The 15,557-nt window shown below is 25.8% G+C and overlaps 1 long non-coding RNA gene across 1 annotated transcript; it reads left to right on the forward strand.

Moving 5' to 3' along the window:
- Positions 1 to 3,423: 3,423 nt before the first annotated feature.
- On the forward strand, positions 3,424 to 6,232 carry LOC113785398 (uncharacterized). Its single transcript, XR_003471474.2, has 2 exons — positions 3,424 to 3,514; positions 3,804 to 6,232. It is a non-coding gene; the product is annotated as an uncharacterized lncRNA (long non-coding RNA).
- Positions 6,233 to 15,557: the final 9,325 nt, after the last annotated feature.

Consider the following 15,557-nt stretch of genomic DNA (forward strand, 5'->3'; position numbering starts at 1 on the left):
ATGATGCGCCACATTCCTGTGTCTTGAGACTTTAGAAACAGCTGCATTTTGTTTTTCCAAAAATAGTAATTCGATCCATCAAAAAATGGAGGTCTGTTTGAGGATCCTCCTTCAACAATGTATTTTGCTTTCGACATTCTTCTAGATCTTTTCTCTGCCACTTGTTAGGTGTTTTTTGAACTTTCTAGAGACCGAGCTCTGATGCCAATTGAAGTAGCAATGTCGATTTACAAGGAAGGGGGTTTGAATTGTAAATCTTCCTTTTAAAAATTCTGTTAAAAACTCAAGAAAATAACTCAAGATTGATCTTGGTTAGGAAAACAGAGAAACGGAGAACGTTCTTGATTTTATTATAAAACAGAGAACGTTCCTTGATTAGCTTAAAACAGAAAATCAGTTTGTATTTTATCTTAGTTAATCAATCAAATAAAGAGATAGGATAGAGAATACCACACAAAGAAATATCATGGTTCACCCAACTTGGGTTACGTCCAATCCTCACACTGTGAGATTTTCCACTAAGTGTTTAAAACAAATAACATTTTTGATTTTACAACACCTAGTCTAGATCAACCTTGATCTGTTTTAATCTCTATTACTTTCCATCCATAAAGCAATAACAGCACCTATCTAACTTTGATAGGATTCAATGCAATCTAAACAAACTATAAAGAAACTCTTATAGTTTGAGTTTTTACAATAAGATTGATTTTGACAGAATCTAAGATATCTCAACTCTTGTTTGAGATTTGATTCTTTACAAAGAAATCAGTAATGATCAAGTAATCTGATATGAGACTGTTAGAACTGCTTCTTCTTTGTGAATTTTGAGAACTTCAAGTATGTGTATGTGATTGATGTTTGAGATTTTACAGCACCTAAATTTCTTGCCTTGCTCCTAGATATTGGCCTTTTATTTATAGGCTTTAGAAGCACTTAATGAGGGTCAAAAAGAGTTGTTGGTAGTGCTCTGTATTTTTGATTGAAACCAATATTTCAGAATAAAAATAATCCAGCCATTGATTTAAAACTGCTTTTTGACTTTTCTGTTTAAAGCTTTAAATCAGTTTTGTCTTCTAGTTAAAAAGCCTTTGAAGTTTCTTCCTTGATCTTGAATGGTACAGTTTCGATCTTGAGTCTTGAATGTAGCCATTTGAGTTTGGAGAAGAGTTATAAGCCATTGCAGAAGAGAAGACACTGTTGTTGGAGTTATGCAGAAAACAGAGATTGATTATCAATATGGATCTGTCAATTCGATCTTTCTGGAGTTCCTGTTTTGATCTTTCTGGATGTCCTTTGTAATGTCTTATCATATATCAAGGTTGATCAAACTTTCTTGACAGTCTGATTTTCGAGTTACAAACTGTTCCTATTTTTGGCTGTTTATTTGAGTCCTTTTATTTTAGTGATCAGATGACCTTTTTGATCTGGGATGAATCGTACTTGTTCCTTGCCATGTACTGATTCTATTTGAATGAAATTTCAAGGCAGAATCTTTGTTAAAGAGGTGGAGAATGATTGATCCATATGTTGTGATGAACATTCTTGAAACTGGAGATCATTCTCTATTTTTATGCAGAATGTTCTTATTGATGTCTTTTCTGCTTTTCTTTGATTCTGTTCTTAAATAAATTCACTCAAAAGCACAAGTTAAATTAACATAACATTTTAGAATCATAATTAACTTTCTTAATTAACATTTGCTTATTTTCATCAAAACTTTAAATATGGAGTTTGTCTCAACAAAGGATATGTAAAAAAACTGACGTTAATTTTTCTAACTTTAGTTGTATGTCATTTTCTCGACTTGGGGAGCAAGTCTTTTTTCCTGACTTTAGTTGCAATTCGTTTGTCATCTTAGGGTGTGAGACATTTTCCTAGCTATAGTTATAGGTTATTTTTTCGACTTCGGGTGCAAGTCGTTTTCAAGTTTTCTAAAAAAATCACATTTATATGTTGTTTTTGGCTTATGGTGCGAGTTATTTTCCCATTATTAGTTGTGGGTCGTTTTCTCATCTTCAATGGAAAAATAAGGGTGCAGGTCGGTCACCATGCTCCAAAGGAAAAATAAAGAGCGTAGGTCAGTCATCTTGACTCCAAAAGAAAAATAAAGGGTGTGAGTCGACAATTCTGGCTTGAAAGGAAAATAAAAAATGCGGGTCGGAAATTCAGGCTTGAAAGGAAAAATAAAGGATGCAAATCTGAAATTTAGACATTAAAAGAAAATTATAGGGTGCAGGTCGAAAATCCTGACTTCAATTGAAAAATAAATGGTGCAAATTAGTATCCCCAACTTCAAAGGAAAAATAAAGGAGATGTGAGTCAGTTATCCAGACTTCAAAGAAAAAATAAAAAGTGCAAGTTAGAAATTCTGAATTCAAACGAAAAATAAAGGATGAGGGTCAATCATTCCGATTTCAAAGGGAATATAAAGGTTGCATGTCGAAAGTACCAACTTCAAAGTAAAAATAAGGATGTGTATCAATCATCTCATCTTCAAATAAAAATAATAGGTGTGAATGTAATGTAATCTCGACTTTAAAAATAAAATAAAAGGTGTGGATTAATTCTCTAAACTTCCAAGAAAAAAATAAAAGACGCATAGACGAGTATATTTTATTAGTTGTGCGATAAAACGAAAAATAATTCATATGGAGACATATATATTTTATCACTATATTACTTGATGGATTTGATAGACAAAATTATTATTATTCTACCTCTTCTCCACCGAATTCAAATTGATTGTAGTTGGAAAAAGCACGCATTCACATTTTCATCACATATATTGGATCAAGATCAAATAACTATATTTTATGTATATTTTTATTTTTTTTAAATAATTAAAATACAAATTTAAAATCTAGAATTGGTTGATCTTATTGTAACGGTTACTGATGTGCTAAAAATGTGTTTCACCGTTACGCAATGAGAAGTGGAATAAGTCCAACAAAGACCTTCAATTAAGAAGATTACACATATAAGAGTCACATGCATTATTGCCAACAATATTTTAAGGAAATACGTAATATAATAATGTGTGTATGTAAGAAAGATGAAACATCTCCATCATGGTGTCGATAGAATGACAACATAGATAAGTTATTAGGATATTCCTCAAATACATTCTACAATAAAAATAATCATAATAACAATGATATTAAAACAATTTTTTTCACCAAAAAAACAAATATAATACTCCATTTATTTCTATTTATTGAATTAAATATATTAACTTTTATTTGTCTATTTTTATTTATAAATAGAAACAGAGTGAATATTGTTTTAAGAATGACAACATAGTTGAATAAAAACAAAGGAATGACAACATAGTGAAATCGGGACATGACATTACACCTTATGTCATCACCATATTTTCATATAAAATGAAATATCATAAACACAAAAAACAAATATGTTTTCTTTCTCACTAAAGTGTTTCATGAATTCTTCTAACCCATCTAGCATATGGTTCTACCTCAGAGGAGTGAATCTTAGAACACAAGATTGATTGGTTAGACAACAATATCATCTATTGTCATATGGACTATATTTGTTTCTTGCTAATTTATTTTGTGTTCTCAGGTCACCCCTTTGAGCAAACCTTGTTAATTAGCTATGATTTTAAATTATGATTAAATAATTGCAATTGCATAATTTTTAAAATTTTGTGTAAATACAACATTTCAAAGTCACAATTTTGTAATACAAATATGGCAATGTTGCTAATGAGCCTTTTTTCTTGTGCTAGAGTTAGTAATCATTTATATAAATAAGTTTTCAAATTTAAGAAAATATTGCAGGTTGCTTTGGGGGTTCTTTGATGGCAAAAGTTTCCAACCAAACAATGCTTGCAAGCGTGTGAAGGGTATATAAATTAGCAATAATGTTACTCCTATACTTTATTTTCTACACTAAAATACTCTCCATCTCCCTTTTATTGAAAAATAAACAAAGACAAATAAGTAGATTTATTTTTCTTTTCTTTTTTTTAATCAAAGGGGGGTGAGGAGTAGAAGTGTAAAAAATTAAGTATGAGAATAATGTTATTGTAGATATTAATATATTAATACAAGTGGAAGAAGCTATGAGCACAATTTCAACAGCCCAATAGCACCATGGTGTGAGCGCACATAGGTATTTTTATTTCTTTTTTATGAATGAGAAATAGGAAGGATTGTACTATTGACACCCCCTTTTTCTTCTTTATTGCATCCCTTGTGATTTTTTAATAATTTTTTTTTTTCCAAAAATTTATGACAATGATTGCATTTTAAGTGTACCATAACATTAATGGTGTCCAAGAAGATAAAATGCTGATTATAATGCAGCCACTCTAACTAGTATCCAATGAAATACACAACATAGCTCCATGATTGAAGTTTTCATAAGCTTTAGTAGTTCCAATTGTAAGTTCCAAATCAACAACTCCCCAAATTTGGGGTTCATTTGACAAGTACTTATTATTATTACTAGACAAGTACTTATTTTGACAATTACTCAGCCGTCATTATTAGTTGACTTATAATAAGTCAGTTTTATATTTGTTATAGTTAATTGGGTTCGTTTAGAGATGGCAAGAGTCATTCACCCTATATATAATCATATTTGTAATTTTTGTTTTCAATTAATAAATAGAATTATCCACGAATCTTTCATTTTACTTATTTTATAATATAGTACTAGAGCGATAATTATTCTACAACATTATTTCTTAATTTTTTTTAAGAGAAAATATTTCAACACCCACTAAGTCAATGAAACATTTAAAACTAAAAGATTTTCATTTCAGTCATGAGAATGTTCAAATTCATCATTGTAATCATTTTTGTTTATGTATTAGCAATATCCTCTAGTTACAATTCAATTTCATATGCAATGATCATTTTTTGTTATTTTTCTCAATTTGCGGACATGTCAAAGATTCAACGAAAAATTATCAGACACAAAAGAAGGACGAGATATGATCTACAATGTAATTAAAAAGCTCAATAATATTTTACGAAACTAGAATGTGTTTATTACATTTCTTTTGTTTAGGGGCACGAAATGTTATTGATGCAGAAGGCCATCAAAAAGTTCATCTGGTATTTGTGGTAGTATTTGTTTTTCATAAATTTTGTGTCTTTACAAGATTATAAACAGAGACAAAAATAGATCAAATTCTCTTGTATAAGTTTATCACTAATTTAAGTCGAATACATACAATGCAAATTTTTATTTTATTTTGAAAGGTGATGAGCAAAAAAGAGGGTTTTTTGTTTAAGGTGTTATGTCACAAGTATGAGAGTGTCACTAAGAATGTATGTGGTGATTCTTATAAGGTTTGATTTTGTATAAGGTTATTTTTTCTGTTAGAGGGGAGTTGAAGGTGTGACAAGAGGTGGTTTCTGGATATTAATATAAAAGTATTGGAGAATGGAGCAGCGATGTTATTTTGGGAGGATCCTTGGGTAGAGGGAGGACTGTTGTAGATAGATTTATGAGACTATTTAATATGACCTTTAATAAAAATATTACAATGTCGAATATGATTGACAAGGACGGTGGAGGTGGTTTTTAATTGGGGGTGCCGTAGGGAGTTGTTTGATTGAAGAAAAGAGTTGGTGGAGGAATGTATTTTGTTGTTAGATGATATTATTTAGCATGATAACATTATTGACAGGTGGTGGTGTAACTTTGGTCAACGTGGCACTTATGTAGTAAAGGATATGTACAACTTTTTTTATCAACATTGACGTTCAATGAGGTGTATCCATCATATCCTTATGTGTGGAATAATTGAGTTCACTTGAAGGTGTCAATGTTCGCGTGGCGTCTGTTTCAACATCGTTTATCGATGAAGGACAACTTTATTAGAAGCAGAGCGACTTATATTGATTAACATTTGTGTATGGTTGAACATGGAGAAGAGGAATCTATATCCCAATTATTTATGTTTTGTATATTGTTCGGATCGGTTTGGTCAACTATTTTGAGGTGGGTGAGATTGAGTTGTGTGTAATATAAAGATGTGGAAGCACACACACTTCAATTTACCGGTCTTTGTGGTAGACTCGTCTAGATCTAAGATTAGAGCTATTTGATTGGCTTGTGTGTAGTACATGTGGAAATTTTGTAATTGAGTTATCTTTAATCATGATATGTGTAATGTTTCTTTAATCTTAATTGTTATGAATATACGATTCATTTCATAAATGTAGTTTAGAAATAATAATGCTAGCTTTATGTATGATTATTATTCTTAATGCACTTCACCCTTACCCTTAGGTGTATTTGGAGTGTTTATACTTTATAATTGTTGTTCTTATTTTAATGAGGCGACCTCTTTGATCTTGTAAAAATATTTTTCTAATATATAGCAGTTTCAAAATAAAACATGAAAACAAAACATATCATCAATTCAAAAAAATTAAAACTTAGGACATCAAGTTGGTTTACTAATTTATTACACAGATGTAAAACATTTTGATATAAAATGACAAGAAGATCAAGTTAAAAAAAATTCAGTAAAAACAAACTCAACAAAAAGCAATGTTTGGGAAGAGGACAACATACAGTATGTAAAATCAATTTACATTCACTATGAAAGTTATTTTAATCCAAACACAATTTTGGCATAGTCAAATCACTTTTAGCACAAGCATTGTCCAATGGATCTAAACGTAGACTAAATCAGACAATGAATTTTTCAATTAATTAAAAGGAGCAGACTTGTGTTATCTAAGGCTCTCTATGCATTTTACTCCCAACATATTTTTAATTGTCATTTGATTTTTTAAACATATTTAGTGTGTCATTTTTTTTCTTCTATAATTAAATAACCATTTATTTTTTATTCGTATATATTTTGTTTTTTACAACATATAATTAATGGTATTATTAAAAAATTAATAATTAGTATTACATTAAACTTTAAAAAAAAATAGTTAAATCAAAATCAAAATTTTCTATAATTGTGACACTTAAAAAGAATGTTAGCCTGTTAGGAGTAGTAAGTAAAAAAAGATACAATAATTTAAGCATGACCTGCATCTATATGTAGGTTTATTTAGTGTTGATTTATGATAATTTAAATCTCTTATTCTAAAAAATATTTTAGACTTAAAATATATTTTTACCCCATTAACACTTCATAGTCCTACTTTATAAAAGATGTATTAAGAAAAGTCTAAGTCCAACATAAATTGGGAAAGTGTATTAGAAAAAATCTAAGTATATATCAAAAGAATTTATAAAGAAAGATATTATCCACTATATAAATCGATTTTTATAAGGATGAGTTTCACACATCATGCCCAATAGTATTTGGCACCAGGAGATGTATTGAGAAATAGTTAAGTGCCACATAGATTAAAAATAAGGTCCCAAATTAATTGATAAATAGATATACTATTTACTTTCTAAGTTAGTTTTGTAAGAATGAATTAGGTAAAATATAAAAACCTAATACACTTTGACCTACAATGAATTTGGTATCCTATTTTTTAATAAGTTGTGTAATATATATAATCAAATGTTGATAGTCTTTAACATAATTAAAAACTAAATATTACATAAGAATTGAAAAGTACATACAAAACCAAAATAAAATTATAGTAAAATTAATTTTACATGTATTATCAATTCAAATATGTAGTAGTAACATCCAACATTAACAACAACATTCATCCACATAATAATAATTGAATATCATTTTTCTTGCATTTTTTTGGTTGTAAAATCATTGATAAGTTTTTTATAGTCAAAATTCTTTAAAAAAATCATTTTTAATTGAAATCAAGGACAGGCTACTTAATCTATTTTGTGAAATTGTATATTGTAATAAGATTTTAAAATTTAAATTTTTAAAAACTCCTCTTAGCATAGGAGAATGTACTTCGCATCAACTAATATATGACTCTTATCTAGTACTTTCTACCAAATTCAGCAAATACGCCATAGTAGCAGAAAACAAATCTTTGTTATACAATGGTTTCATCCCATATCTCATCAGTAGGCACCCCTAATAAAATTATGGGAACATTACATGTCATTACTTTATCTAGGTCAGGTGGTCGACTGTAGAACTCGCCCCTAATTTGAATGCCTAAAATATTGAGAACATCGTCTAAAGAAATCGTCATTTCACCAAATGACATGTGAAATGATGAAGTCTTAGAGTATCATCTCTTCACAAATGCAAAAATCATATTGTTGTCAATCAGTTTCAGTCTATCCCGTTGTAATAGGACCAATCTAGAAAAATTCGCTCACGTCTGTATAACTCGCGAGAGTACTTGCGGAGTAAATTGATTCAGCTTATTACCATGAACAGTTATCTTCAGCATTGGTCGCCTCTGCATACAAATAAAATATATGACATTAAAATGAAATATAGAACAAAAATAGTAATTAATTTAAATATTTTTAATGTACCATAAATAATAATTAATTTAACATACTTCATCAAACCACAGTCTGGCATAAACATGATACCAATATCGTGTAAGGACAAGCATATCATACGGTCCTTTAGGATACCATGTAAGCTCTTCGTCTTACTCTATAAATCCCTCCTGCATATGGTCATCCACATGTTGTACAACCTCTTCTTCCTCCTATATAACCTCCTCTTGTTCATACATTGCATGTACAAACTCCTCCAACACATCAACATCAGCCTCTAAGATCATAGGTATATGACTTTGCTCTCCCTCATTATCATCTTCCACTATAAGTTGTTGTCCTTCCAAGATATTGTGGGTCGAATCCTTTCCAGAGGAGCATCCATTATAGATGATAAAATACCAGCATCATGTGCTATACATACAATCTTATCGTCTCGTCCTCTAGCACCAACACCCACTTAAAATAAACAAAATAGGAAACAAAAATTCCGAAAAATTTGGGGTTTCAAGTTTTTTGGAACACGACTCTATACCGAAAATCTTGAAAAAAGTTTTCTGGTAACCAGAGTCGACCCGAGGATAAGACCACTAAAGCAACCGCTTTAAGGTTCCATGAAAAATAAAAAATTTACTTTATCAAAAGGCGTCAAAAAAAATTTACTTAGAAAGGCCACAAATTTTAATATTTTTAAAATTAAAAATATAAATCTTTTCTAAATGTAATATTGTGTCAACAATATTAAATCAATTAAAAAAGAAATATTACATGACATTAATTATATTAATTTAGTGATGTTATGTTAAAATTTTGAAAATTCGTTTTTATTCTCCAAATATGTTGGGTCAACCCTGCCAATAACAATGAAAGCATTTTCAAGTTTTTAAAAAAGGAGGTGTTCCGAAAAACTTGAAAAAAATTTCGGAATGTAACTATTGTACCGTTTTCTGATAAATAATAAAAAATTTGCATTCACTTGTGTATTGAAAATTAAAATGGTATTGCGAGTAAAAATAATTTTTTTTAATATTTATACGAGACAAATATATCATTTCGTTACATTTGTGGGAGTTGGAGTATAAAATTGGGATACATGCCAAAACTATAACGCATAGTTAGGTGTGTTTAACAATTGAGATAATAACAAAAAAAAATTATATTTACATAAGAGAATAATATATTATAATAAATAATTTAAAAAAATATTATTGTAAATTTTTTTAAAATAAAATCTTATGATTAGAAATTTTTAACATTTTAAATATTTAAAACTGAACATTTAATATTTCATTTAAATATATAATAACAACAGTCATTTAAAACATAATAAAATAATTTTTTAAAAAGTACTTATTTAATAATCATTAAAAAAAAACGAAAATTCAACTAAAAAATTGTAATCAATTTACACATATAGGATGATAACTAATGTTTCATACTGCCTTAATAATTAAATGTATTTGGATGATTTAAGTATATAAATAATAAAAGACGATGAAAAGTGTACGTTTTTTCCTCTAAACATATCTTTCTTTCCAAGGAATTTTGTTTTAGAAGTTTTAATGAGAGTCAAGCCTTTTTTTTCTGAAAAAAAAGTTATGTTTTGTGAAAAGTCATAGATAGTTTAAATATAACACAGTATGGGTTTTTGATCCATAAATCCCTCTTTTGAATTTTTTATCTCAAAATGTCCTAGTTTGAAAAAAAAAATATATACAGAAATGTCTTACTTTAAAAATAATTAAAACATTTAAAAAATCAAAATATTATTATAAATATAATAATAATAAATTTAATAATATTATAAATTTTTATAATAATAATAAGAAGAATAACAACAATAATAATAATAATAACAATAATAAAATACATTAATAAATAATAATAATAATTTTAATAATATTCTAAATTTTAATAAAAATAATAATAGTAATAATAATAATAATAAAGTAGATTATATTAGTAAAATAAAATTAATTAAATTGAACCAATAAAATACGTTAAATTAAAAAAAATACAGAAAATTGAAGGAAAAATTCCATCAAATTTATATTTTATTATTATTATTATTATTTTCATTAATTTTTATTTATTAGATAAGAAAATTAGGAGAAAATTGTTATAATAACGTGCCAAAGAGGAGAAAGTTGTTATAATAATTTGCCAAAAAATCAAAATACTATTAGAGGAAGTTATTAAGAAAATACATTGTTATTTTATCGGAAAAATATAAGGTAATTTGACACGTTATTATAACAACTTACACCTATTTTTTTGTTTTATCAAATTATTATAACAACTTCCTCCGTTTTGACAAATTAGTATAACAATTTTCTCATCTTTTTGGCACATTATTATAATAAATTCCTCCTATTTTTCTTATCTAATAAACAAAAATTAATGAAAATAGTAATAATAATAATAATAATAATAATGATAAAATATAAATTTGTTATATTTTTCCTTCAATTTTCTATTTTTTTTTAATTTAATATATTTTATTGGTTCAACTTTAGTAATTTTATTTTATTAATATAATCTACTTTATTATTATTATTACTATTATTATTTTTATTAAAATTTAGAATATTATAAATATTATTATTATTATTTATTAATGTATTTTATTATTGTTGTTATTATTATTATTATTATTATTATTATTGTTATTATTATTATTATTATTATTGTTATTATTATTATTATTATTATTGTTATTGTTATTATTATTATTCTTATTATTATTATTATAAAAAATTATAATATTATTAAATTTATTATTATTATTTTTCATAATAGTATTTTGATTTTTTAAATGTTTTAATTATTTTTAAATTATTCAAATAATAAAAATAATTAATAATAAATACAAATATTCTTTAAATAGCAAAAAAAAAATTGTCACAGTACAATGTCGCATTGCCAGTATGCGACATCTTTTAAAATGAGAAAAAATCTTCTTCACGGATCGCATCCCCAATTGCAATGAGCAACTGCAAAAAAAATATGGATAAAAATCCCACACAATATATCTGACTATTTTATTTATTTTGACATAACGTTATTGTGTAACCACCACTCGACTAATTTGATTTTATATATTTGGGTTAACATTAATTTTAATTTTAATAATTAATAAAAAATAAAATATATTTTAATTCTTAAAAAAATTAAAATTTTAATTTAATTTCTATAGAAAAAATTAATTTTTTAATTTCTAAAATATTTTTTATTTATTTTTAGTTCTTAATTTTATAATTTTTATAAAAAAAATCATAACTACAAAATCAAAATAGAAATTAAAAATGCATAAAAAAAATTAAAATAAAATTTAAAAGATCATAATTTTATAAAAATTAAAAATATATTTAACAAAAAAATATAATTTTACTAAAAGTAAAAAAAAAAGTTTGAGGTCTTTATATTGGAGGCTCTTTGTGGACCTTGCTAGGTTAACAATTTTTATCCTTATCAATAAAACATATATATATTGTTGCATCTCAAAAAATATATCAGAGCCAGACAGGGACAAAGCAAGCGCCGTAGGCCTCTCTAAAAAAAATTTTTTTTACTTAAAAACAGGCCTCAAATATTTTTTTATCTATGAAAAATGCCTCACATTTTAATATTCTTAAAACTAATTTTGATAAAATTTTATATAAATTAAATAAAATATTTTGTTTTTATTACAAATTATTTAATACTTATCTCAGTACAACTAAATTGGTTAATTAAGACAGTAGAGATGAGATAAATATTAATTATAAATTGAATAATTATGAGATAAAAGGTGAGTACATCATTAATATGAGAAATACTAGTTATAAAGGGAGAGATCATGAGATAAATAGTGAACATATTATTAACATGAGTTACTTGAGTGGTACAATATATACACATTATTTTCTTCTTCAACTAAAATATGGAAAATTTTACATGAGTGTTAGATGTTGCCGTATAATCGTTGAAATGTCTTATTTCATTATTTAAAAAATATAGAGAAAATAGATTTGAAAATGTCATTAGTTTTGTTAAAAAAATTTATATAATTATTAAATAAAATATTAATAATTTATTTATTAAATTTTGAAAAGACTTATTTCATTATTTAAAAAATATAGAGAAAATAGATTTGAAAATGTCATTAGTTTTCTTAAAAAAATTTATATAATTATTAAATAAAATATTAATAATTTATTTATTAAATTTTGAAAAGACCTTATCTAATAATTTTGCTTTAGACCTCATAACGTGTTGGGTCAGCCCTGATTGTTGAACGTAATTACAAATTACATAGAAAAACCAAATTTTATATATCTAAACAAAATAGTGTTAAATAAAAAATGGTAAATATGGACAATAATCATCTAAATCCAAAATTTCAAACCAAAAGCTTTCCAACAAAACCCGAGTAAACAGTCGTCCGACCAAAACAAGCATGAAGCACGTATCGTAATTTCTTTGACAATTCATGCAACAGAGGAAGAAAATTGAGAATTGGAAAATTCAAAGAAAAAGAAAGACAATAAATTTCAAACAAATTTAACTCTTAGCTATAATTATCTCTCAATTGTCGAAACATTGTAAAAGATATATACACTAGCATGAATGATACCCACCACTTTGTCTTATAGAACTTTTCTTGTAAACTACACTTTTAGATATTTCTTCAAAAATCAATACTAAAATCTTTCTATTGTACTGTAATATATTTTAATTTTTTAATATAAAATAATTAAATTTTAATTTAATAAATAAAAATTAATATATCATTACTATAAATCAAATATTCATCTAAAATAAAATATAAATGAAAATAATAGTAAAAAGAATAATATATTTATTTAAAAATGAAAATAAAATATATCAATTTTTTAATTATTTTAATATTATTTTTTATAAAGAAAGTCGTATCTGACATTGGTGGACCTTTCAAATCTGAGGGCGGGTGTGCTGAGAGTGACAATTGCGCACTCTAAACTTTTTATCCTTTTAAAAATATTTAATTTTACGCTTCGTGCAGCAATTTTCTCACATGTGTCTTTTCGATTTGCCATTTTGACCAATTACTGCTTTTTTTTTCTCTCTTTCAAATACTCGATTATTTAATTAATATTTTCCTTATTACTTTTGAGCTTTTCCATCTTTCCAAGCAAAACACATGTCTTTTCCTATCACAGTCGTCTGAACAACTTATCAATATCTATCTTTTCAATTTTTTTATTTGTATATCATTTAATTCTTTTTATTATTTATTCTCTCTCATTATAACTTTTATTTTAACAAGATATTTTATAAAACGAATTTTATTTTTAAATTTTAATATAATTTTAATCTTTTTAATTATTATTATGTATATTATTTATGACTGTTTATTAATGTAAGTGAAATAAAATAAAAGTATTACTTGTAAGATCTATGAAATGATTTTCTGTATTATTTTTAACTTTGCTGTTTTTCCAAGCAAACTTTATATATTTTCCATTTCGTTGCTTTATCTAACATATTGTTAGTGGCTTATATAGGGGTGTAGTTCACTTAAGAAATCTGTGTTTTTCAATCTTCTAATAAATAAATTAAAAGCAAATAAAAATATGAATATGTATAAAAGAATAAAAATAGTGTGTGGAAGAAATATTATAAAATAGAAAGAAGATAAGAAAAGAAAGAAAGAAGAAAGAAAAGAGGAAGAGAATACAGGAGAGGTGAGATGAGATGAAAAGAAAAAAAAGAGCAATATACAAAGAGCTGAGAGAAAGAAAAAGGAGACAAGGAAATATTGTGAGAGAGGAAGAAGGAGTGAGGGGTGAAGAGAATAAAGAAAAACGGCAATTAATGGTTCAACCTTGGAAGGAGAATAGAGAAAGAATGAGTCAATTTTAGACTTAGGTTTCTTGCATGTTTGAAAAGTAAACATAAAACTCAACAATGATGAATTTCATCTCCTTTGATTTTCATTCTTAGATTTAATATAGAAAACATTCTTAAAACATTTTTTAGGTGTGTTTAAAGATCTTAATTGCATATAACTAATTGTTTATGATTTGCATGTTTGGATATTTAGATAATCCTATTTGATTTAACATAATTAATTATACATAATGCATGTTATGTGTTTATATTAATTAGACTAAATTACATCGGTCCCTTAACTTAATTTTAGGTAACGTTTTAGTCATTTATCTTATTTTTTTTCCCGAGTTGGTCTTTTATTTTAATTTTAAGTGATAATTTGATATTTTATGTTTTAAAATTTCAACAATGTTATTCTTTTTTATACAAAAATTCAAAAAAATCATCAAAATTTTCAATCAAAACCCATAAAATTGATAATCATCTTCAATATAATGCAAATTTTATCAGATTCATAACTAAAATATTCAAATACACTCATATTTTCATCGCCAACAACATCAAATAAAGAATAAAAATATGAGTTTATTTCAAGATTTAAGTTATAAATTTGATTAAATTTGTATTTTATTGATGATATTATCAATTTTATGGGTTTTGGTTGAAAAATTTGATGACTTTTTTGAATTTTTTTTTAAAAAAGGACAACAATATTGACATTTTAAAATATAAAATATCAAATTGCCACTTAAAATTAAAATAAAAGACCAACTCGGGAAAAAAAAAAGATAAAGGACTAAAACGTTACCTGAAATTAAGTTAAGGGACCACAGATGTAATTTAGCCTATTAATTATTATGAATTGTTGTTGTTTTATTATGATTGTTGAGTGTTGTGGCTGGGTTGGTGATGAGACAATAATTGTTTAATATTGAAAATTAATTGGTTTATATTGAATTTTGAATGTATTTTACTTAGTTAAGCAAATGAACTTGATAATATAAAGATTGAAATGAAAAGAGTATAATATTGTCTCTTAACCTTCAGTATTTTGTTCATAACTTTCTCCATAGATAGTGTTTTGAACTGATTTATGTCCCATTAGAAAATCGATTCAATTACTTACGAAATAGACTGATTTCACTAATTTTCGTTGAAAATTGATTGAGAAAATTGAGTTACAAGTTGGAAGAAAAAAATATGTTGTTCCATTTTTGTGTCTATATACTTTATTTTATTAAATTATATTAATTGAATACTTATTATGTAAAATAAAAATTATACTTATAAACTAGATATCTTAAGTTTTCCAAAAT

The sequence above is a fragment of the Cicer arietinum genome, chromosome 2, assembly GCF_000331145.2.
Source record: "Cicer arietinum cultivar CDC Frontier isolate Library 1 chromosome 2, Cicar.CDCFrontier_v2.0, whole genome shotgun sequence".
Taxonomy (NCBI): domain Eukaryota; kingdom Viridiplantae; phylum Streptophyta; class Magnoliopsida; order Fabales; family Fabaceae; genus Cicer; species Cicer arietinum.